Source organism: Crinia signifera, chromosome 7 (genome assembly GCF_055691185.1).
Source record: "Crinia signifera chromosome 7, ASM5569118v1, whole genome shotgun sequence".
Taxonomy (NCBI): Eukaryota; Metazoa; Chordata; class Amphibia; order Anura; family Myobatrachidae; genus Crinia; species Crinia signifera.
In genome coordinates, this window is record NC_139223.1 from 179,748,168 (window position 1) to 179,774,621 (window position 26,454).

General features: G+C 45.9%; 1 long non-coding RNA gene across 1 annotated transcript; it reads left to right on the forward strand.

Annotated features, from left to right (window-relative positions):
- The first annotated feature begins 960 nt into the window (after positions 1-960).
- LOC146019647 (uncharacterized) lies at positions 961-19,280 on the forward strand. The gene is made up of 4 exons (XR_014450633.1): positions 961-1,176; positions 13,026-13,126; positions 18,006-18,143; positions 19,149-19,280. It is a non-coding gene; the product is annotated as an uncharacterized LOC146019647 (long non-coding RNA).
- The last annotated feature ends 7,174 nt before the right edge of the window (positions 19,281-26,454 follow it).

A 26,454-nucleotide genomic window follows, 5' to 3' on the forward strand; every position in this document is an offset into this window, starting at 1 on the left:
ATATCTCAAGAGTCCACACACTCCCATCTCATCAAAATTAAATCCTTAGAACAATTGACATGTCCGGGGGAGATGTCGACCATGATGACCCTAGCACAGCCCTCCAAGGAACCAACAAGTCATCTAGGATTTCTAACACAGGACTCCAAGGGACCAATAAGTCATCTAGGATTTTCCATACTGCCCAACATAGCAGTTTACATTTCAACACCATCACCCCCAGTAACCAGTTAAGCGCTGACCAATATATCAGCAATATGATAACTAATAGCAGCGTTTCCTGAGACAGTAAGACCCATCTCAATCTGTTCATCCCCAATATGCTCCTCCGAACCTGTCTATGTCTATTTTTAGTATACCCATCCATTATAGCTATCATCTAACTCTGGTCATAATTAATACAAGAATGCGCATTACACACTTACTGCATCAATTAGAAGGCAGCGCATCCCACCAACAATGGCAAAGTACCAGTAGCATCTTACACCTCAAAACATCCCATATGCAAACTTGCTATCTCCCTAACAGGTATCCTGTGTCATATCAATTCATCCATCATTTTGGACATAATTAACATAATGAATGGTGTATTTCTCATACCTATTCCATAAAACTTAAGGCTGTTTTCCTAAAACATGATGTCAATTAGCAACTAGCAAGTAACGCGATATAAACATTTTTCTGTATTTTTACTTTTACTATGTACTCATTCTCAGGCTTTATCTAAACCTTCTCATTTGAGAATCACAGTACTGAGCGGGTACGCATACTTCACAAGGTCATCCTCTTAGGGAAACTTATCGCAAGAGAATTCCCTGTTTAGCAAAACTCCTCTCATGTCAGGCTAACGTCCATATGACAAATCAGCCAATTACCGCTCAACACCTCAGAGGGGAGGCACCTCTCCAGGGGTTACTTCAGGAGACTGTGCCTTCCTTACGGCACTTGATGTGATCAAGCCGTTGGAAGGCGAAACGCGCGTCATCCCCTCACTGCCCGTCGGCGCCGGCGGGACAGTGCACCTTGGATTGCTAGGCAATTAGCCACTTTACCCGAGACCTGTATCACAGCGAAGGACGTTACACTGAGCCTGCACGTTTCTGTGACAGAGAGCTCACACTGAGCACGGAGAATCTCCCTCCCCTCTCTCTACGTCAGGCACCCGTCCATATACAGGTATTCCACCGCTCTCTCCCTGCTGTTTTTACACAGGCTGCCATGCTCTGTTGAACAAACATCATGGCAGTAGGTGTTATCTAACAGCAGAAAGTAAAGAGCGGTGTCTTTAATCTTCTTTTAACCACATTGTGAACTCGTGCCTATCCTCTCTCATTACCAAAGTCCGCTGCAGGAGCAAGACTTTCCTAAAAGTAGAAGGTGGCACCTGTTCCACGTGGGCTACTTTAAAAGTATCCTTTCCACAACAAATACTGTTTAATCTTGTTCTTAAAACTGTCACCCACATTTCCGACACTCTCTCATTGGCGATACTGAGTAGTTTTTTGCTTTGCAATGTCAGCATAACAGGGCATCTCTCCCTCAGTTTCCCCAACAGCAGAAGTGTCATTACTCTATCTCTCCTGACCCTATAGCACAGAGACGGACTCTCTCATCCTGAGCCCAATGCACGTATGCAAGACTCAGAGATAAACAGTGAATCCAATCTGACTCGCTAGAAGGTCATTGCTGTGAGACCAGGATTACAAACCAATTGTGCTGTTACAACTATTTATAACTAATTATAAATACTGAGACCTTCTCGGATACAATTGACTGCAACAGTTTATTGACACTGTGACTTTCTGATACAATTTGATGTAACAATCTACCACGCTAATCTGTACAACCCACGCAATTAAGTGATCAGATTTTTCCTTCTTTCTCTATTCTGTGCAATGGTGAGAGCCAGGTGCTCTGTAATATAAGAACTTACTATTTAGTGGTCTGGTGCACAGCAAGATATTGGTCATTTGAACTTTGAAAGATAGAAACGGAGTATTTTATGTGATATACAATAATTTATGTGTACAGTGAATCATTTCGTATTAATGCTTAATCTCTTATTGTTACTATAAGCATATATGTGGAAAGTGATTTCCAGAGACTGGAAGTTTGCAATGATGTGTTTTGGAGTATTTCTGACATGAGAGACTCTCAGCGGGCACCACCTGACAGAGTACACTCTTAAGAAAACTATTCAAATAATCAGACACCTCATTATAAACGCTCAGTAGCGTTAATACTGAGGCTAAGCAAACTAATACTGAGGCTAAGCAAACTCAAAACAAATAAGTCACCAGGGCCAGATGGGATTCATCCGAGGGTATTAATGGAATTAAGGGATGAACTAGCTACCCCCCTACATTATATCTTTAGCAAGTCACTATCGTCAGGTATAGTACCAAAAGATTGGAGAATAGCAGAGGTAGTGCCAATATTCAAAAAAGGAAAAAAGGAAGATCCCGCTAATTACAGACCCGTTAGTTTAACATCAATTGTGGGTAAACTGTTTGAAGGATTTTTAAGGGATAGTATCCAGGAATATTTAGATCATCACCTTCTACTCAGTACTAACCAACATGGGTTCGTGAAAAATCGTTCATGCCAAACTAATCTACTAGGGTTCTATGAAGAGGTTAGCAAAAACCTCGATAATGGAAATGCTGTAGATGTGATTTTCCTAGATTTTGCTAAAGCATTTGATACTGTCCCACACAAGAGATTGATTAATAAAATGGAGAACCTAGGATTGGGTGAAAATATCTGCAGATGGGTAGGGAATTGGCTATGTAATAGAGAACAAAGAGTGGTTGTGAATGGTGCCGTATCAGATATGATACCGGTACTAAGTGGAGTGCCCCAGGGTTCGGTTTTGGGGCCCATTTTGTTTAACATTTTTATTAACGATATTGGGATAGGGTTACTCAGCAATGTATCCATCTTTGCGGACGATACAAAACTTAGCAAAGTCATCAAATCACCAGAAGATGTCACCATGCTTCAAAATGATCTTGCAATTCTAGATGAGTGGGCAAAAAAATGGAAGATGAGGTTCAATGTAGATAAATGTAAGGTTATGCACCTTGGGAGACACAACCAGTGTGCAAGTTACAACCTTAGTGGAGAGGAACTGGGTAATTCCATACTTGAAAAGGATCTAGGAGTCCAAATAGACAGCAATCTAGGATGTAGTGCCCATTGTAATGTAGCTACAAAAAAGGCCAACAAAATTCTGGCATGTATTAAGAGGGGAATGGAAACTAGGGACTCAAGGGTAATTATGCCACTATATAAAGCATTGGTGAGACCTCACCTAGAGTACGGAGTACAGTTCTGGGCCCCACACTATAAAAAGGACATCATAGAATTAGAAAAAGTCCAAAGGCGAGCAACAAAGCTTATTAGGGGAATGGAGAATTTAAGCTACGGGGAGAGATTAAGCAATTTGGGACTATTTACATTAGAAAAGAGACGTTTAAGGGGGGACATGCTCAACATGTACAAGTATATCAAGGGCCAATATAAGGAACTGTCACACACCCTATTTTCTACTAGAAAGGAATCTAGGACGCGAGGGCATGAGTATAGATTAGAAGAAAAAAGATTTCATTCAGCTAGTAGAAAGAATTTCTTTACGGTCAGAACAGTCAAACTCTGGAACTCTCTTCCCGGGGAGGTGGTAACGGCTGGCTCATTAAATGCGTTCAAGGCAAAGTTGGACAAACATTTACTGGAGAAAAACATCCATGGGTACAAATAAGAAATATAATTTGTCTGTAAAATACCAGAACCAACCAAATCAGCAATGGATATCTATACCAGGTTGAACTAGATGGACGCAAGTCTTTTTTCAGCCTTACCTACTATGTAACTAGGGCCCTTATTCTGATCGGTGCGGATATTCCCGCATTCTTACGGTGCGGTCCGCACGCCACGGTGTTTTGCCGCGTGCGGCCATCGTCCGTAGAAACGCCCACGTGTCCTCCGCATTCGGACGGACTCACTCTTTAAGAACAGGGCGTGTTTACGGACGACATACAAAGCATGCGTGTGCGGGAGAAACACTCCGATTCGGCACGGTATTACAGAGTATTACAGAGTATGCTCGGGAATACCGCATCCGAACGGGAGCCAAGCGGTGCTACCGCACGTAAGCGGAGTATTTACGCCAAACAACCCACTATGAAGTATCTTCTGCTATACATCACATGACCCACTTATTCAATTACCTATCCTCATAAAAAAATGCTTATTTGGAATTGGAATCAATTAGATTCCAATATATCCTTACAAGCATGCCTAACACATGCATTGCACACATTAACCCTTACAGCAATGTAAGTGCAATGGTTTGTATTACACCCTGTGTAAAAGATTATAACCAATCTACACATATACTATTTAAAGTGCAAATAAAACCAACAACTGTAAACTTGCATAAAGAATTTATTTAAACAGACAATTAACAGAAATAAAAAAATATAAAATTATAAATTAAATAAGCAGGTCTTTGAGGTCCTGCAGGTCTGCTTGAAGGAGCCGCAGATGGTGCTCCGCTCGCAGGAGGGCCCCACGCACCCCCTCATCTGCCGGTGTGGTGTCATCTGTGGGCATGTCAAAGGGGCAAAAATTAGTCATGTTATTCTTGCATACATTTCACATACTGCGACATAAATTGCACAAATGCTAGGTGACATGTGTGTATATATATATATATATATATCTATGTAGAGCATGGGTCCTCAAACTGCGGCCCTCCAGATGTTGTGAAACTACAAATCCCAGCATGCCTTGCCACAGTTTTGCTATAAGGAAGTGTTAAAACTGTGGCAAGGCATGGCGGGATTTGTAGTTTCACAACATCTGGAGGGCCGCAGTTTGAGGACCCATGATGTAGAGAGATAGAGACACACATAGATAAATAGATATGACACATACATATATACATACATGCTAACTTATTTACTACATACTGTATTTTTTGGCCTATACCCTTTACTCTGCAGAAGACATAACAGTCATATTGTTTCTTCTCAGTCACAACCCACCCATGACTAACCAATGACAACCAGGTCATGGCCTCCGTCAATAAGAACTTGTCACAATCTGCTCAGTTTAAGTTCAGTGATGGTTCGTGGCATGGGAGTTATGCAAATGTCAGGAATGCACAGTACACATCCTCAAAATCATAATTCTGTCTAAACCAAGCTACAATTCTGTGAGGGCAAAAAAACAATCAGAACTACAGGGGGTGTTTAGGTAGAGGAGGCTCCTGGGACACTGGCAACTTCTGACTCCATTCCAAGGTAGGCCGGGCCATACTCCATTTATAGCATACATCCTATAAGTTTATAAATAACATTCACCAACAATATAGATTCCACTATTTGATGGGTCATAATCAACGCTTGCAGCAGGTGAATTTAATCCACAAATGATCCACTCATCCCTTTACTCCAGGATCCTGTTTAACTACAACGGTTATGTGGCAGTCAAAATGGAGCTCCAAGCCATCCCACAAACCGGTGTAATTCAGAGGTGTCCTGGATGAAAGGGATGCCTTGGACACCCCATCTAACCCGTACCTGTATCTGTAGCTACCCACTTTGGGGTCTATATGAATAGTATGGGTCAAAAAATTTTTATCACCAGTGCAACATAACAAATACCAGTACAACTACTTCATGAATGATGCATTATGTTAACATACCGATCTGCTGGTATTCCGGGGCCTGGCACGCCTCCTCCCCATCGTCATCCGACTCCTCCGGGGCAACCGTGGCCTCCTCAGCCCCCTCCTCCGCCAGCTCCTCTGCAACAACAACCTCCTCCTCCAACTCCTCCTCCACCTCCTCCTCCTCCTCCTCCTCCTCCTCCTCCTCCTCCACCACCACCACCACCTCCTCCTCCACCTCCTCCTCCGCCACCAACACCTCCTCCTCCGCAACCAACTCCGCTTCCACATCCTCCTCCACCACCTCCTCACGCACCTCCTCCTCCTCCACCACCATCTCCTCCTCCTCCACTTCCTCCTCCTCCACCACCATCTCCTCCTCCTCCACTTCCTCCTCCTCCACCCTTGCCGCCACCTCCTCCTCCGGGTCTTGGGCCTCCTCCTGGCCCAGGGCTGCCTCCGCCTCTTCACGGGCCTGTCGTGCTTGGGCTCGTGCTGTGTGGTAGAAAAAAACATCATGGTCAATGTGGGGTCATTGGGGCACATGTATTAATCCATAACAAGACATACATGGAAGGGTGATAATGATGGCAAACGATGCAAGAAAGTAGCTCCTTACTGTTAATGGATTCCAAATTGTGACATTTAAATTAGTATGTGATTGGTAGTAATTTGTTCACACATTACAACCCAGGCATTTATCAATGTGTAACACATATTAGATCTGGCACATTGTATGCATCATAATCCTCAATGCTATGGCATTACATATAAAAGCCACATGACTGCATGTTAACCAGGAAGAAGCACACATAACAGTCTATGGACTTTTAAACCCATGGACACCCACTTATCATGAGACACATTTTATTGTTTATATATGCTATGTTGTAAGTGCGAAATTTCATAGCTAAAATACTCACAATCAGCAATTTCGCCCCTGAGTTGCTGGAGCAGCTGGGGCTGGCGCCTGCGGAGGTCCGACCACCGCCTCTCCAGCTGGCCGAGGGACCTACGCACCCGAGTGCGGGCGTAAATTCGGCGCCCTGCCGCAGCATAGGCCCTCCGCTTATGCCGGTTCGTGATAAAGGGCCCTGCACGGCCCAGCCTTGTCTCCATGACGGAGACAAGAACCCTCAGCTCCGCATGTGTGAAGGGTTCTGCCCTTCGTGTCTCCGCCATGTTGACAATGGCATCAATCAACCAATCAGGTGGTGGCATTGGTTGATCACAGTTATTTGTGTTAATAACTTTATTGTTCATCTTTACATGAACAGCGTCTCTGCGCCAACACAAATGGTGACAAATTCGCTTGCCTTCAAAACAGTAGTGTTGATGTATGGCAATGAACAAATCTGATATATATAAAACACAGTGTGTATGCACTTAGCAAATCCAATGACGCCTCGCTCCGCCAAGCAACGCGTGCTATAGCTTAGCAACGCATAGCTGTACTTAGCATTATTTACTCTATGCATCTATGTGTATGCGTACATTTATGTGTAAAAGACACATACACACACTTGCAGGTATCCTGAGACCAGCATTATACAACAGCCCTGCCTGCCTGCCTGCCTGCCTGCCTGCCTGCCTGGCTGCCTGCTCCTTGAAATGTTGAAACATGTGAATAAATTCTAATATCATATATATAGATATATATATATATATATATATATATATATCTGCAAACAAATCAGACATCAACACATGAAAAAATCCAAAACACATTACAGAATAAATCAATGTACTCACCAGTCATCAGGGATAGTATCAACTACAATAATGAAGATATAACAAACACATAAGATCCCTTTAACAAGGTATAATAATTAGCACCAATATTTAACTTCCCCCAAAACTAAGCACATATGATAAATATCTCCTATTTCTTTGCCATTAGGAGGGCAGGCTGGCTAATTTTCGTGTTGTAACACTGACAACTAACACACTGTACTTATTTGAAGGGGTGATTTGTACAATAATTGGTGTGTTCTGTCAACTCGATAACATGTACCTGAAGTATCTTTGCGCCACAGAGTCCCGCAGCTGGTATCCCCTCCGGCATTCAGGGGCGCGGGATGGGCGCATGGGCGGATCTTGCGGCTCAGATGGTACCTCCCACTCATCAAAGGGTATCTCACGCCGCACAGCAATGTTGTGGAAAAATATACACAGGCCCACGATCCTCGACACCATTTCAGGCGCATATTGTAAGTCACCACCAGTGCGGTGGAGCACTCTAAATCGACCTTTTAAAAGGCCAATTGAGCGCTCCACCACTTGCCTGGTGGCAACATGCGCCCGATTGAATGCCTCCTGTGGGCCCGGTGCTGGGTAGCTGTACGGCGTAAGTAGCCAGGGCGTACATGGGTAACCGGAGTCACCCAGAACCCACGCATCACGGCCTTCCAGCTCTTGGAGTCTATGCCATATCCCGGTTTGTCGGATGACATGAGAGTCATGGGCACTTCCGGGAAACTTCGAGTTGAAGGCGAGAATCTCCATGGATGGGCCACATACCACCATCACGTTCAGTGAGTGGAACAATTTGCGGTTCCTATATATCTTCTCACTTCGAGATGGAGGCACAAATGGTACATGGGTGCCATCCACAGCCCCTATCACATTAGGGAAGCCAGCAATTTGATGGAAGGCCTGCTGGCTTCTGCGCAGGGTCTCGGTGGCAAATGTCATGGCCATGAAGTGCCCTTTGCGCCTGAACATGGCCGACGTCACACGCCTCAGGATTCGGCAGAAGGCCGGCTGAGATATTCCAGCAAGTACTGCCACTACTTGTTGGAATGATCCTGAGGCGCAGAAATGCAACACCGCCAGCAGCTGTGTGTGAGGCGGAATTGCTGTCGTGATCCCGTGTAGAGGTTCCAGATCGCTCTGAATTAAGGTGAGCAGATCCAGAATTACATGTGGTGGTAACCGGTACCTAGTAAGTACCTCATCATCGGGCATAGCAAACAGAGTCACCCGTGTGCGATAGATTCTAGCACGTCCTGGCCTCCTTGGCCGACGAGTGGGGAGAGCCGCAAGTGCCCTTAGCCTCCTCTCCATGTAGCGCATAATAGCTTCAGCAACCTATAAAGAAATGAACATAAATACTGATGCACCTATGCACATAATGGCCATATCCCACTACAAATAGATTTGTAGGCTTCAATACGTACAATAGATGGCCGCCCCGTGAAATCCCGCAGATCCATTTGACTCTCTAATGATGACACAATAATATGAACTCAATACACACCGTCCAAAACACACAGATAAAGGTGTCAGCATTTTTTGCCGACATCATGTACTATGACACATTTCATCTATTGCTGGGACATGTTGTCCTGCAATAGATGAACCCACACAGGTTGAAGACCTGTGAGTGAAATAGTGAACATGTGACATGTTGCAATAATGATACACCACTTTGCTGGCCCAACAATCTGTAGTCAGTGAGGCAATGGTGCATACATTCATACACTTACATTGTTAATGGATATCATATCTACAAGGAGCATGGAAGAGCTTACCTTAGACCCTGACAAGTCCAGATCTGGAGACAAATGATTCTAGCAGGAAGTCACTATTTATAGGGCTCTCACATGTGTGGTCTATAACAGTAGAGATGAGTATTGCATGACTTGTGGGCTGGATTCTCGAAGGGATTGGGCTACTTTTAGCTTGCACTAAAACGCCACAATACCACAGTAGTCATGAATGAAATGTCATGTCATGCTAGCAAATAGCATGTGTATTGTGCAATAGTCACAGGTGTATCAGAAGATTCTATGCAATGTTAGCATTGGTGACCAGTATTTCATGTAGAACTTTCGCCAGGTTTTACACAATGGAATTTCCGCCACCGTATGCGGCGCGAAAAAACAGCGACGTACGCTCACGCACGGAACGCAGCTGCCGCTGATGTCCGCCAAACAGATTACACAAACAGTATATAAAGGTGTATTAGAAGGTGACAATGTTGTTGCTAACATGGCTGGATCCCAACCAGAGGTGGACCCAGTGCTGCAGCAACTATTTGACCAGATGGACTCCAGCACCACCTATGTGCCACTGCACATGCGGCCAGTGGGTAATGAGGAGGCTGCTGCCCCTTCTACAGCAGGGGAACCTGCACCTGACCATTCTACAGCAGGGCAACCTACACCTGGCCCTTCTGCAGCAGGCCAACCTGCAGCTGGCTCATATCCACCATCAGCAGAATTGTTTGGAACACAACAGGGGACTTCACAAGGTAGTACCATGGCCAGCACTTCAAGTGCAGCGACTGGTGCCAGGGGGCGTGGCCAGGGACGTGGCAAGGGGCGAGCCAGTGCAACAGCGGAACCACCCAAAAAAAATAAGGCATATGAAGCACAGGAGCTGGCCATCCTGGTTCCCCGAGCACGTGATTGGATAGAGTGTCCATCCGAGAAGCTGACACACACACGCAGATGGAAGATTTGGGAACAGATAACGGCAGAGATTAATGAAGTAGCGCCACAAGTTCGTGAGACGGACCATGTGAAGAAGAGGCAAGTTGTTTTGTGATACATGTGGCCAGTAATAGCCAAGTAATGATTGAATTGATGCTTAGATGCATTTAGCAAATGGGCCGTGAGGTTGTTACGATACACATACATTATTGCCATGTTATTTCGTTGAGAGTTAGAGTAGGGTGATTGTGAATGTGTATTGTAACGGTTGATATCCTAGTTGCATGTAATATTATATATGGGACATTAATCACATGTTGTAATATGTAGCACAGAGCAATGGCTGCAACAGCTAACATTGGGAGTGACATGTATTAATATGTCAACTTACATTGCAGGTGGCAGGACTTCAAAACCAACCTGAAGAGGAAGATGACCAAGCGGTGGGACCACAGCCAGACATCTGGGGCCGGCCCCATGCCATCAGGGCTAGAGCTCACCCCCCTGGAGGTGATGGCCGAGAGCTGTATATCAGTTGAGGAGATCAGGGGGGTGAGCACGATGGATAGCGAGGCCCCAGCTGAAGTGTTTGCGTCTTTTCTGGAAGGTAAATATTGGTCATGCCATAAACTTGTGCAAGTAATTATCGTAGAATGTCTACTAATTGTGTTTATCTTTTCCCACAGACACCCCACCGCTTGGTGACGACTCTGTTCAGGAGGTGGAGGAGTCCGTGCCACCTGGCCCCAGAGGTAGGCCTGTGCAGCAGCAGGCATCGGGCCAAGCCGATTTGGCCGCCTTGGCCGAGGTGCTTGGGGACATCAACCAGCAGGGAGACTTGGCATCAGAACGGGTGCGTAGGACCGAGGAGATCCTGGCGAGCTTGGTCAGCACCCAGCAGTCCATGGCTGCGAGCATGCAGGCCATGGCTGCAAGTGCTCAGGTGCTGGCCGAGCAAGCCACCCGCCAAAATGATCTCCTCCTCCACCATAATGAGCTTATGGTGGAGCTGGTTACCAGCAACAGGGTCCTAATGGCATCCGTTTCTGGTGCATTACCAGCGGCAACACTCCCTGCTGGCAGGAGGGGTAGACCAGCCAACCCCTCCACATCATCTGCTCCACCTGCCCCAGCATCTGGCCGTCCCCGAAGAGCTGCTGCACAGGCCAAGGAGCCTACCAAGGCCAAACGTGGTCGGAAATGAACTTGTGGCTGCATTAATCTCCGCCGTTATGTGTTCCCAAATCTTCCATTGTGCTGTGTGTGTCAGCTTCTTGTGTCCAATCACGTGCTGAGGGGAACCAGCTGAGCCCTTGCTTCATATGTCCTTTGTGGTTCCCCTGTTGCCCTCTTTTGCCTGCCATTACTGTCAGCTGTACTTGAAGTGATGGCCATGGTACTATCTTGTGAAGTCCCCGGTTGTGTTCCAAATGATTCTGCTGATGGTGCATATGAGCCAGCTGCAGGTTGGCCTGCTGCAGAAGGGCCAGGTGTAGGGTGCCCTGCTGTTGAATGGTCAGGTGCAGCTTGCCCTGCTGTAGAAGGGCCAGCAGCCTCCTCATTTCCCACTGGCTGCATGTGCAGTGGCACATAGGAGGTGCTGGAGTCCATCTGTGTGCAATTATATTTGTTTTGTATTATTATTTATTTTGCGGCATTCCTGCCATGTTGTTTATTGTTTGTATGTATTATTTTATGGTCATTGCATCACACTGGCATTGACTGTGACATGAATATAAATAAATGTGTTTACTTTACCCAAAATGTGTGGTTTCATGAGTACATGTCAAATACACATGTGTATTGCTAGTATTAATATTCTGTCATGTCCATTGTTAGCAGTTTGAAAGTGTCTGACAAGTACAGCATATGTGGGTGTTTAGTACGGGTTCCTTGAAGCAGCAATGGTTTCAATTAAAGCACTGACAAGCGTCCTATTAGTGAGTAATGAGTAAAGGAGTAGATTCTATTGGGTTCAGGTGTTAATGGTTGTAGTCATTAGGCGTACGTTCGCCTACCGCATGAACGAGTGGTGTCCGCAAAGCAATAGTACACTTGTGGACACCGCACATTTCTGGCCTTTTTGATCGCGTGCATTCGGAGTGGTTTCCGAATGTACGCCCCCCAACATAAGTGTACTCCCCCGTGTCCGCCCATGTTTCCGCCCCGTTTTGCCCACTTTGAAACTACGCCCATGTGTCATTCCGCATGACGCCCATAATACGCCCCTATTTCCCGAATGATAGCGGTGAACAGTTCTGGACGGGATCTGGCCGAACTGGTACCGAGTCAAGGCGTGGCACATGCGCGTTGCGTTCTCCACGCATGCGCAGACGCCGTAAACACGCGATCCGAAAGTATGCGGTAAAGTCCGCGTCAATCAGAATAAGGGCCTATGTATCATCAAATATGCAGTCCAAGGAGGGAAATTTTCCCTAGCAAAAGTTTTAACAAAACCTTCAAACGATTTCTAGCACAAATAGCAAATAGCTTTGCTAGATTTATCACAACAACCAGATATTAGGTACTGACATTGAACTGAACCTTGTTTTTTGCATAGCAACTTTTTAAAGCTCACTGCAATTTTCAGCAGCTAACAGCAATTAGCTGTGCTGAAGAATTAAACAGTCCTTGTCCATACACAATATTGAACACCAAATAAATTTCTGCATAGCCTATAATTCAAAAGCTCACTGCAGAATCTAAGTGCACCCCCATCTGTATAGATTTGGACTATTTGTTTATTCGTTTGTCTGTCTATGTATGTCTACTTTATCTTATTTGAATACATTAAAAGCTAAGTTTTAATTGAAACATAATACAAAGAGTGCCCCACAAAAAGAGTCTTCTTTTCTCTTCTTCCAATATAGTTAATAAGAACTCATCACTCATTAAACAATATTGTTTTAACACAGGCTTTTGATGACCTTTGCCAGCATGAAGATAAAGTCTTTGACATCATCAGATCTCAATATCAAGAACTGTTTACAGCCTTGCCATTTGCTGAGAAGCAAAGGTAAGAACAAGGGTGTAGCTACCATAGGTGTTGGGAGTGCAGCTGCTATGGGGCCCTGAGCTGAAAGGGGCCACCCTTCCTATCACAGCTACATGTGCTATACACAAGGGTATAGCTACCATAGGTGTAAGGAGTGCAGCTGCTATGGATCCCAGAGCTGAGAGGGGCCACCTTACCTGTCACAGTTACATGTGTTATACTATATACAGGGCGTAGCTACCATAGGTGCAGGGGGTGCAGCTGCTATGGGGCCCAGAGCTGAGAGGGGCCACCTTCCCTGTCACAGCTACATGTGTTATATACAGGGCGTAGCTACCATAGGAGTGGGGAGTACAGCTGCTATGGGGCCCAGAGCTGAGAGGGGCCACCTTCCCTGACACAGCTACATGTGTTATATACAGGGCGTAGCTACCATAGGAGAAGGGAGTACAGCTGCTATGGGGCCCAGAGCTGAGAAGGGCCACCTTCCCTGTCACAATTACATGTGCTATACACATTTTTCACCATTGGGAGGTACACAATGCTGAAACATATATAAAAACGTTTGTCTTGGCACCAACAATATAGTTATGTCCCAGTGCCTGCTCATTATAATATGGTATACAATGGCACTGAGGGCAGTATAATGTTACATAATATTATCAGTATTATTATTATTTTAATTTTATTTATAAGGCGCCACAAGTGTTTTGCAGCACCATACAAAGGAACAGTACAGGGAGACAAAACTTAACATTACATTAAATAAAGAAATAGAGTACAGGTAAATTATGTAGAGTACAGGTATTATGAGGTGGAGGCACTGGAATGTGGAAAATACGAACTGGGAACACTGGATTTTATAATGTCTATTAGGGGTATTTGTTGCCTAATGTGTACTGGCAGCTCTACTATGTGACAGAATATGAATTATTAATAGTCCTTGGATAAAAAAAAGTCATTTAAATAAATATTTGCAATACTTGCAATAAATCAACCCCACAGAAATCAGTTTGCATAAACTTATTGATAAGGAACGGATTATAATGTGTAAGGGGCAACAAGTAGAAAATGTGGATATCCAACATGTTGACACCCTGCAAAATGTTAACACAGTTCAAATGTTGACGCCTGACATGTCAAGACATTAAAAGTACATTTAAAATACATGAACTACATGTCAGCACAGTAAATATGTTGATAATGTTGATATTTTAGGGTTATGCTTAAATTGGGTGTCAGTATTCTGTATCTCTCAAAAAATTGTCTGTCGCCATTTCTTGACATTTTGACATTGTCATCATTTGCACGTTGTCGTTTTTTCTTTGGGCATCGTGAACATGTCAGCATACATATGTCCCAATACAGCCTTGCTACTTTTTACCAGCCTGCAGTAGCACGATCGCTATGCGAGACACCAATCCTCCTCTATTACCTTATCCTTTATTTGAAATCACAAATTTCTTATCAGTCATACACAGGATTTGAACCCATGATGTGTCACACTGGAGGCAGCCACCTTACTGATGTATTCTCAGTATATGACATTAGCCATAATACAGTTCAAAACCATTGTAGTAAAGATCTATGTCGAGTGCAGCCACACATCTAATCCCATACAGCCACATTCTACATAAATCTGCTCATTCGTAATACTCAGTAAGGTGTCTGTCTCCAGTGTATCACATCATGGGTTCAAATCCCGGGTACACCAATTGTAAAAAGTAATATAGAAGATGTGACTTTTAAGGTGCAGGCATTAGAGGGGAAATTGAAAAGATAGCAGTGGCTATCAATTAACTGATTAACAAGATTAATTGGATATGGTTACAGACAAGCTGTAAACCTGCTACAACAGCAATTACTAAATACCGGTCAGCACACACAGATGGGGAGACAATGGAGGAGTGGAGCCCAGCGGCAACTGACTCCATTTCTTCTGGCAGTTCCGCCTCTGCTAGTACTTCTATTGTCCCCTAGAGTAACCGCCCCAACAAAATGCATCTAGATAATACAAGCCAGAGCAAGTAAACAATTGTCAAGTCACTAACTGATCACTTGTCATCCTGGATGCGCTGTGTATGAGAAGAACCGGTGGGTTATTTACATATTTAATTACATGGTAACTCTTTTATTGGCCAATATAATTAATATGATATACAGTAACTTATATTTACAGGCCATGCACAATACCACTCACCCAGAGCCAGATTAAGGTCTAAATGGGCCTGGAGCTGAAAATGATCAAGGGCCTATTATGCGCAATAATAGGGGTTGCGGCCAGCACCTAATAATGTGGGGGGCGTGACCAGTGTTCTGGTTGGGTGGTCTGCTCATAGGTGTGTCTCTATTTGTGTAAATACTTTCAACTAATTATATATAACTGGAAAATGCAGGGGGCTGGCATAAGAAAAATGCAGGGAGATATATTGGCGGGTGCACTCCAAAGGTGCACCAGCAGGACGCCAATGTCCTAAGATACTTGTGGGGTGAGGCGGCACTCCAGTCATAAAAAAATACTGAAAACCGAAACTTGGTAGACAATATGTCAGCACCTTTTATGTGGTAACCTAGGTTTACCACACCATATACCCCTTATACAAATCATGCAACACAATAGTAACCCCCTTATACTGTACCTGCCTCTTACACATTATGCCACATGGAATGAGACAAAATTCACACTGATTGAGCAAAAATTCACACTATGGCACACGGTTTGAGTCAAAATTCATGTTATGCCACACAGATTAATGCAAAATTCACATTTTGCCACATGGATTGAGCCAAAATACACACTATACCAGGCATGTCCAAACAGTGGCCCTCCAGCTGTTGTGAAACTACACGTCCCAGCATGCCTTGACATAGTTTTAGCATTCCCTAATTGCAAAACTGTGGCAATGCATGATGGGACTTGTACTTTCACAGCTGGAGGGCCATAGTTTGGACATGCCTGCACTATACCAAACAGATTGAGCAATAATGCACAATATGCTTCTGAAACTGGGGGACAGTCGCCACCGGGCAGAAATGACAGCCATTAACAGCTGGGCAGAGAGCAGGGGGCTGCCTGGCTGTATTCAGAGCACTGCATGTCCCGGCTATTTGAAATAATACCCCTTTCATACCAGAAAATGCAGCGAATATGGTCCCAGGATCATGCAGGGACATCCTCGGACTGGCCCCTTTTACACAAGCCTAGTCCCTGCATTTTCTGGTGTGAGGGGGAGAGAAAACCACCCCCGCCCCCTTTAAACAACCAGCTATATCTTCAAAACCAACTGACCCATTTACATGTAGCCTTCAAATGATTTTGGTCCCGTGAAACTGGGCCGTTTGGTTCCAGAGAAATCTGTCCTCAAACAACATGAACAGCCATGAAATTACATTTCAGAAATGAAAAAAAAAATAGTTTTACCTGCAATATCTCTAGAACCAATGAACCCATATGGACCAGGTATCAGATTGAAGGCCCAGCGATTTGGGTTCGACTGAGATCAACCTCGAGTTTCTGTGATGCTGTAGGGGGAACTGGCAGCCGTTGGAACCGGGTGGTGGTCGGAATTAGCGGGTCCCATATTATCTTATGGGGAAAACGTTCCAGGTTTGCCTGGCGGTATCTCCGGTTCCTGGTGGGCTAGCGATGCGGGGCTGGTCTCATTGGAAAACCCTGACCCTCAGCTACAAAATGGCATATTTGGAGAGTGGGCCTGGAGCTATAGCTCCATCAGGCCCATTGTTAATCCGGCTCTGCACTCACCCCTGCTCTGTATGTTTAATAGCCAGTCATTTGCAGTATGCGCTTTGATCTTCCTCTATAGTATATGAATGGTGTACTACACTTATTCTTCATGATTCCAGTATTTGTTCCTTTTGGTATATGTGGAAACTGGAAAGATAATGAATTAGCCGTTGGTCCAGTGACATGCGGTGAGATAAATGTCTGAGGAGGCACTGGCTATTACCAGAGACGAAGGTCAGGGTCAGATCCACAAGAAAATGACAGGGGGGCATCGTGATAGGGGAAGAGGGGCAGTTAGTAGAACTCTGCACATTCGTGCACACCTAAGAAGCGCACGCTCAAGAGGGTGTGGTCTCACTACAAGAGGTGTGGCCTCACAGTGGGGCAGATGTATTAAGCCTTAACAAGAGATAAATGCAAGGGTGATAAAGAGAGATAAATGTCCAGCCAATCAGCTCCTTACTGACTTTTTTCAAACACAGCCTGTAACATGGCAGTTAGCAGGTGATTGGCTGGACATTTATCTCTCTTTGGGCCAGATGTATCAAGCTTCAAAAGTGATAAAATGGACTTTGATAAACAACCAGCCAATCAGCTCATACCTGTTATTTTTCAAACCCAGCCTGTAACATGGCAGGTAGAAGCTGATTGGCTGGCTGTTTATCACTCTCCATTTTATCACTTTTTCAAGCTTAGTACATCTAGCCCTTTATCACCCTTGGATTTATCTCTTGTTAAAGCTTAATACATCTGCCCCAAAATGTGCTGTCCCTATGAACTTGCCCTACATTGTCTTGTACCGTAAGTAACTGCCTTTTTGTTCTGCACATTTGTTTGTGTAGTTTGATAGGCCTTAGGGAACCATTGTGGTGCCATATAAGTACAGGAAAATAATAATAATAATAACAACAATTACAAATTTACAGAGATCGTATCCGCAGTTGTATACAGTGCAGGCAGTGACTTCCACCAATGATGAATCTGGAATTAGTGGAGAAGTTCAGACTGAGATAAAGAGAATTTTTGTTGTATTTCTAACAAAAGACTGCCCTCCAAAATATCCCCAAGAACTTTGACACCCATTTTGATAAATTTAGATTGGGAATCAGTTTCCATTCTCACAATCTGTTCTGTATTGTGTATTCTATTGTTCAGGATAAGTGAAATTACAGAAATCTTTCACCAAACCCTAAAAGAACAGTTGGGTTTTCTTAAGGCCACCTATATGTACCACAGCTATCTGGCAAAGGACAGGACTGGAGCCATCGGTTTCATAAAAACTGTAGAGAAAAAGTAAGTTACTTACAAACATGAGCCAAGATAAAACAATGTTGATAAAACAAATACAGTATGCCCAACACTTGAGTCTAACAAGGAAACTACAGTATGCACTATGCTAAAGGATATATACTATGCTAAATGGTTTACTGAATGTACTTATGGCCAGGGGTAGATCCAGAACAAAATGAGTGGGCATCATGGTAGGGATGTGCGTGGTAAAGGTGCACACGCTCCTTGGAAAGTTGGCATGGCCTCACACCAAGGGCATGGTCTCAAAGGGGTATGCCATTCCCACAAGCCACAACTTCAATGGAGAGGCAGTGGGTGACACAAGGGAGAGGCAGTGGTTGTTACCAGGAGTGGGTGATAGGGGGAGGCAGTGTGTGATGTAGAAATGATAGGGAGAGGAAGGGGGTGAGATAAAGTGTGAGTTGGAGAGGCATTGGGTGACAGGAAAGGGTGTTGGGGAGAGGCAGTGGGTTACAAGAAAGAGTGATAGGGAGAGGCTGTGAGTGACAGGGAGAAGCAGAGGGTGACCTGCAGAGGGTTAGGCCTTGGAGAGGCAGAGAGTGACAGGTAAGAGGTGATTGGAAGAAGCAGTAAGTGACAGGTATGGGGTGATAGGGAGAGGCTGTGTGTGACAGGGAGAAGCAGAGGGTGACCTGCAGAGGGTTAGGCCTTGGAGAGGCAGAGGGTGACAGGGAAGTGAGTGGGATGGAGAAATAGTGGCACAGGTGAGAGGCAGGGGGTAGCACAGAGAGGGTGATTGGAAGAGGAAGTGGGTGATGCCAAGAAGAGGGTGTCAGGCAGTGGGTGACTGAAAGAGAAAGTGGGTGACTCCAGGTAGAGGTGAAATTCACAGCTTAACAGGGTTATTAGGGAGTGGCAAAAGGTGATATATAAGGGGACACTGGGCTGGATGGGAAGGGACCAGTGAGGTGGTGGTGGAAGACAGGGAACATTAGGATGGAAATTGTTTTGATAGTGGTATAAAGAACAGTTATTTCTCTCCCATAGGATGGCAGAGGCCATGAGAGGACTGGGAGAGCTGTCTGGTCAAGAAACACTGGAGTTCCAAGTCAAGTTCTTCTGTGTCCTGGCATGCAAATCATAATGGGCTTCTGTCATTCTCATATAACCTGATGGAAGAATAAATAATGATGAGATACGCAGTTTGATTTGTGTCTTCTGATATAAATTATTTTAATAGTCCTTAAGTGTACATACTATTGGACAGCTGAACCGCTCGGCTGCCCTGTTCTGCTATACAGCAGCTCAGCTGTCAGTTAGGGGAGCTCGGAGTGCAGGCATCTGTCAGCAGCTTGCCGCTTAGTCATAGAGTGTTTGGGGCGTGCAGGCTGCCGCTGCAGGGAAACTCTGGCGGTGGCAGGAGGGGGGGGGGGGTAGTGCTTCACCAGGAATTTCACTTGTGGGGGTCCCCACATAGTCCTTATCCCTGTGCCCCCACCAGTCTCAATCCGGCCCTGGCCATAACCCCTTTCAGTGGAAAACGCAGAATTTTTAGAGGGAGGGTTCCCAAATATAATCCAAAATCTCCCACTCTGCAACACATTGGAGTAAGTACGGGAGTCTGGATGAGTGGTAACATCCCTAAAAATTGGTCTTTTTAAACACATGATACTGTGTTAATATTTAAGGGTACAGAAGGTCTGCAGCAGGGGTCCTCAAACTATTTTGTTCTGGGACCCCATCAGACATTAAAAATAATGACAGGACCCCAGCAAGTTACTGCAGAAGGTCCTCACATCACACGTGTAGTCAGCAGACAGCACATACATGGCAGCATTGTGGAGGCACAACATGATGGGAGGAGTCTAATGTAACAGATAATTCAACAGATTTTTCAGACTCCTTGAATCACTGAATGAGATTAGAAAAGTCATCAGCCTGATGGTCAGCAACATGGAGTTGTGGCCCCATGCTGAGAAGGTCGGGACCCACAGTTTGAGAACCGCTGGTCTATAGTATAGGTTGTTTAAAATAAGTGGCCAGGAAGGGGTTAGACATAATAAATAAGCACACAAACATAATAGAGCCAGTGCTGCACTTTCTAAGCTCCCAATCTTCCACCCCATGTTAAGGCTCCTGTCTCTTCCTCCTGGCACCTGCTCTCTGCTCCATTGCAATGTTTGAGGGCTCAGATCCACACGTACAGTAAATGTGGTAGAAGAAGCTGGTACACTGGGCATGTGCAGCAGCTCTGTTCTGTCCCTTATGGTGTGTACACACGGTGAGATCCCCTGGTTCGACTTAAGATTCGAGTGCTATGCATTCTTTGCTAATGTGGTGTAGTGTACACACGGGTACAATCAGCATGAGATTTTGACTATATAGTGCAAATCGAATGTAGATAGCATGAATAGTATGTAAATAGTACAGAGTTAGCAAAGATTGCATAGCACTCGAATCTTAAGTCGAATAGCAAGGGAATTCACCATGTGTATGCTGCATTACTCTGTTCTATTTTCATACAATTCATACAATCTGCATTAGATTTGCACTATATAGTCATTGCTGCACTGTCTATCTGGGTTTCAATTTGTGCTGCCAAGGGAGCGCGCATCGGGATTGCAAGCTAAAAAACCTGTGCGATCTGCATGTGATACCGATGCGATTTTGACTATATAGTCAAAATCTCATGCTGATTGTACCCGTGTGTATACACCATTACACTGCATGATGTGGTGGCAGCTCTATTGATCAAATTATATACCAGTGATATGGTTGTCATCATTTAAGGCACTTGCCAAGAGGAGGGTTTTTTCTGGGCAACCAGAACACCCCCCCCCCCCTTTGCATTTGCCTATGCCTTAAGCACTCACTGAGGGGATTTTGCCCTAAATTGTTGTAATTGGTGGTGGTGTTGATCAGTTGGTCACCAGCAAGTTGTTAGACAGTCATTAGGTCGACACCATTAGGTCAACATGTGTCTAGGTTGACATGCAGGAAGGTCGACATGAGTCTAGGTCGACATGGGTTAGGTGGACAGGGTCATAAGGTCGAGATGGTCATTATGTCGACGGGGTAAGGTCGACACAGTCATTAGGTCGACATGGGTAAGGTCGACAGTGAAAAAATCGTGCGACTAAATATCGGGGGCGCCGTGATAATACACAAGTACCCAATTTTTTTATGGCACAATTGCTGTAAAACCGGTTTATTTATTTTGTGCCAGTGTCCTTCCTGCTCCAATAGGGCTGAACGTTTCCCCTACCAGCAAACAGGTTCCCTCCCCCCTTTTTTTTAATTGTGTATGTATTTTTTAAGAATTCCATTATGAAGTTTACAAAATAAAAAAAAAACATACGGATAAAGAAACCTTTACGAGAGTTACGCCACATTAGGGGCAAACGCAGGATTTTCAGAAGGGGGTTTCCAGAGGGGCGGAGCAAAGCACGGAGATGGACACTTAGGTGACCCAGTATATGCCGGGTCAGTTAAAGTATTATAGATAGACCAAATGTATATAAATAATAATAATAAATATATATATATAACTATATATACATAACAGCAGTGTAGACCCCTGGGCATAGCAATGTATTGGGGCCCCTACCTATCCTCCAGTGGTAGGGGTGGGGGTGCTATAAGCGGAAGCTTTGATGTCCCGCGGGTGGTAGGGGGTATTATATTAACATGTAGGGCTCAGTAATTTCCACTAATTACCCCTTTACTGCACAGATGGTGGGAGATGGGGTGGGAGAAGGGGGCATTGGGCTGAATGAAGGGGTCCCAATACATAACTTCCAGGGTGGTAGAGGATGTTTAATATGCAGAGGAGGGGTGTATTGTTGGAGTGGGCTTATTATTCATAATTTTCTGGTGGGAGGACAGCTTGCTTGACTGCAGATATCTCCAGTTCCCGGAACTAGATTTCTTAGCTTTTAATGGAATTAAAAACTAGAGGGACTAGGCAGTGGCGTAATTTCCGAGGGTGCAGGGGATGCAACTGCTATGGCGCCCGGTGGCTGGGGGGGCCCGAGGTCCCAGCAGGCCATCCCCTGCACCCTTTTTATATTTTTATTATATATTTTTTAAATAGTTGGGGCACACTGGGGCTCGCGGGGACACTGTTTTGTGCCCCCTTCAGTGCTTGCAGTTACCAGCGCCGGGGATCGGGATCAGAAGACGCTGCTCAGAAGATGTGTCATGTGATGCCGGGGACAGGGAGATTAATGCTGCCGGGGATCCGGATCCAGAACCCCGGCAGAAGAGGGAGCCCTCAGTCAGCCCTGCAATGCTGGGGGAAGCTGTTTTGTGCTGCTGGCGCTGGGGACCAGGAGCAGAAGACCCAGCACCAGTGAAAGGGATCCCTCAGCCAGCCGAACTGCGATACCGGGGAGCCCTTATACAGCCGCGCTGCGATGCCGGGGAGAGGGAGGTTTGAACTGCTGGGAAACATTGGTGAAGACCCAGCGCCAGAGATGGGAGCCCTGTGATGCCGGGGACAAGCAGTTTTGCGCTGCTGGTGCCGGGGATCAGAAGCTGAAAACCCGGCACCCGGAGATGGGAGCCCTGTGCTGCTAGAGGTACATGTCCTGCTACTTGGACTGTGGACAGAGCCTCCCTGTCCTCTACCACCCCCTCTCATCATCTACCCCCTCTCATCCTCTACCCCTCCTGCCATCCTCTACTCCCCTTCTACCCTCTCCTCACACTCTCATCCTCTACCCCCCCCTTGTCCTTTACCCTCCTCCATCCTTTACTACCTTCCCCCCTCATCCTCTACCCCCCCCTCATCCTTAACCCTATACACCCTCCCCCTCTCATCTTCTACACCCCCCCCCCCCCCCCCCGACTCTGTCACTCCCTGACAACCTCTACTCCCCCTTTCTCTCCTTGGCACCCTCTCTAACTCCCTGGCTCCCTCTCTCTCCCCCTTTCTCTCCCTGGCAGTATCTCTCACTCTGTCTACACCCCTTTCTCTCCTTGGTACCCTCTTTTACTCTCTAACTCTCCCCCTTTCTATCATTAACACCCTATTTCTCCCCCTCTCTCCTCCTTTCTCTCCCTGAAATCCTCTCTCACTACCTCTCTCTCTTCACTTTCTCTACCTGGCACCCTCTCTCACTACCTCTCTCTCTCTTCGCTTTCTCTCCCTGGCACCCTCTCTCACTCCTTGTCTCTCCCTGGGAACCTCTCGTCTCAGTCCATGTCTCTTCTTTTCTCTGTCTGACACTCACTCTTTCTCTTCTTTCTCTCTCTCTCTCTCTCTCTCCATCATTCTTTCTCATAGCACCGTGAGAGACATCCCTATGGCTATTCAAATCAAGGGGATGCCCTGTCCTAACTTGAGGATTTCTGCTTGCATGCCAGGAAAAATGTGAGCAGAAATATGAAAAAACTATCTCAGCAATGCTGCTTTTTGCCATAGTGCGTTGTAAACAACATTGCGCAGGGTGCATTAGTCGACTAGAGAATGCCAGTTACTTGTGACTGGGTACTCTTTACCTAGCACGGCGCCCACGATTTTGATCGTGGGCATCGTAGGTAAAAAAATCGCGGGCATCGCGGCCATTGAATGCACTTAAAATCGGGTGCGACGCGACCGACGCGATGCCCGCGATTTCCCATAGGGAACAATGTTAAATTTCTCAATTGACCCGGTTTTACTGTTCAATGCCTCAATTGACACGATTTTTCCATAGGAAACAATGTTAAATGGCCCACAGAGGCCAAATAGGCACCCTGAAGTGTGAAATGGCCCCCACAATTGTTAACGCCACCCCACGATCAACGTGAACCCGAAGAGTGGCGAGCGCAGCGGTACGCGTCCTACGACCTTTTCATACCCCCACTATCCACGTCGGCGTGGAGTTGAGAATAGAATAGTGTGGCGAGCGCAGCGAGCCACCGAGCCCGAATCGTGGCGAGCGCAGCAAGCCCCGCGAGGGGACGCGGATACCTTCACAGGTAAACGCGTCCCTTCGCGGGCTTCACAGGTATCCTCGTCCGCTCGCCACACTATTCTATTCTTAACTCCACGCCGACGTGGATAGTGGGGGTATGAAAAGGTCGTAGGACGTGTACCGCCGCCCCTCGCGGGCTCGCTGCGCTCGCCACGCTTCGGGTTCACGTTGATCGTGGGGTGGCGTTAACAATTGTGGGGGCCATTTCACACTTCAGGGTGGCTATTTGGCCTCTGTGGGCCATTTAACATTGATTCCTATGGAAAAATCGAGTCAATTGAGGCATTGAACAGAAAAATCGGGTCAATTGAGAAATTTAACATTGGTCCCTATGGGAAATCACGGGCATCGCGTCGGTCGCGTCGCACCCAATTTTTTAGTGCATTCAATGCCCACGATGACCGCGATGGGCGCCGTGCTAGGTAAAGAGTACCCATCCGTGAGTACTGTCATTCTCTGACATAACAGCATGCTGATTTGACTAGCCATGGGAGCGCCCTCCTGATTCTATTCATAGTGTGCTGAAATAAATTGTCCCCCCAAAAAGCATTGTAGTGGCAATGGTGGGGGGGCCCCTTTCAAAATTTTGCTATGGGGCCCCCAATGTACTAGTTACGCCTCTGGGACTAGGGGATCAGAGTTCAGGAGGCAGAGCAATCCGCCAATGAGTATATAAAACTACATACCAGGTGTGTGGAGCTGGAGCAGTAACCAGCTGCTTGAAAGCTGATATCTCTGGTTTTGGGCACAGTAGAGACCAGCATCTAGTGTCCCTCAAAGGGGGAGAGTCCCAGCTTTTGGAATATACCCTCAGAAAAACTCTAAGTCAGAGAGAAACTGAAATATCTGACTGGGGAGAGCAATTAACAGGCTTGGATGGGGACCACTGCTTTGAAGTCATATATCTCCGGTTCCCAAGGGCCGATTTTTAAAATTCTTGTATCCGTGGAAAGAGAGGACCCTCAGCTTTCAGACTAGGGTCCTCAGATTCCTGGGGGGGTTTCTGGGTACTCATAAACCCCCCCCTGCGTGCGCTACTGCACATATCCAACCGTGAGTACTGGTACGCCATAAAAAGATACCTAGATGTGAAAGTCGTATTTTTGATGAATGTGAGTAAGGTACGCGAAACGGATGATAAGAAAACACCCGTCAGGTAAAAGATACCCAGATAATCTTAGCCTCACTACATTGCTATGTAAGTGAGATAAAAATATCCACATCCCTGGGACACTTATATTGTTTCACTATCCTCTTGGAATCCTCCCCTAAACAACACCCCCCCCCCTCTTCTATTTTTTTCCTCATACCCAATAGGAGACCCACAATCAAGCTAAGAACAAGAATCATACCCAAGGAGGAAGAATCATCTAGATAAGTATTCTGTGGCTTAACTCAGTCTAGCGCCATCTACCTCACAAACCAAGTTTTCCCAATATTTGTCTGAGACTGGGATACGGTCATTTGGTCTACAGTATGTTGGTCGAGAAGCATTGGGTAGACACCATTAGGTCAACATGGTTCTAGGTCGACATGGTTCTAGGTCGACATGGGTTTAGGTCAACAGGTCATTAGGTGGACACAAGCATTAGGTCGACAGTGTCTAGGTCGACAGGCAAAAGGTCGACATGGGTCAACATGACTGTTTTTTGTGCCGACAGGCGGTATTTCATGCCCTACCATCCACTTGGGTGTGGTGGGAGAATAAAATAATGTGCCCGAAGCATGGCGAGCGAAGCGAGGGTATGCGGCGTACTTCACATGTGTCCATGTCGACATTCTGGTCAAAATACAGTGAAAAACCCCATGTCGACCTTTTGTGTCCAAACTTTTGTGTCAAACTAATGTCCCGTTGACCTTGACCCATGTCGACCTAATGGTTTCGACCTTATGCTTGTCGACCAACATACTGTAGACCAAACAATCCCAACCCCTGGCACTTAGTCCTCCTGTAGTGAGGTTGAGGCAGCATAAGATAAAACACAGCGCCTGGAAACTCTCCCAAGTTTTTCTTTTTTCTATTAGCCTTAAAGTTTAGAGGGATGTCTAGGAGCAGAGAATGGCTCTCTACATAATGCAAGGGATGATGCCGGATGGTGTTGCTGAGTCTCCGCTGTTTGACAATGCAGCGTGGGATTGGGACCTGTATAGGCAGCGTCCGGAAGGGGGCGTGGTATCATCTTAAATGGGCTTGGCTAGAATGCATTGCCCCAATATTCCCGGGTATGGGTAAAACCCGGACCAGGACAAAACCCCTGGACCGCCGGACCAGACATCAAACTCTGCATTTTGGAGCTTGTAGCGTCCGGTCCGGGGGATGTCCTGTCCGGGGGTGTCCTGTCCGGGGGGGATGCCCCCCGGACCGGACCCTACAAGCTCCGGACTGCAGATTT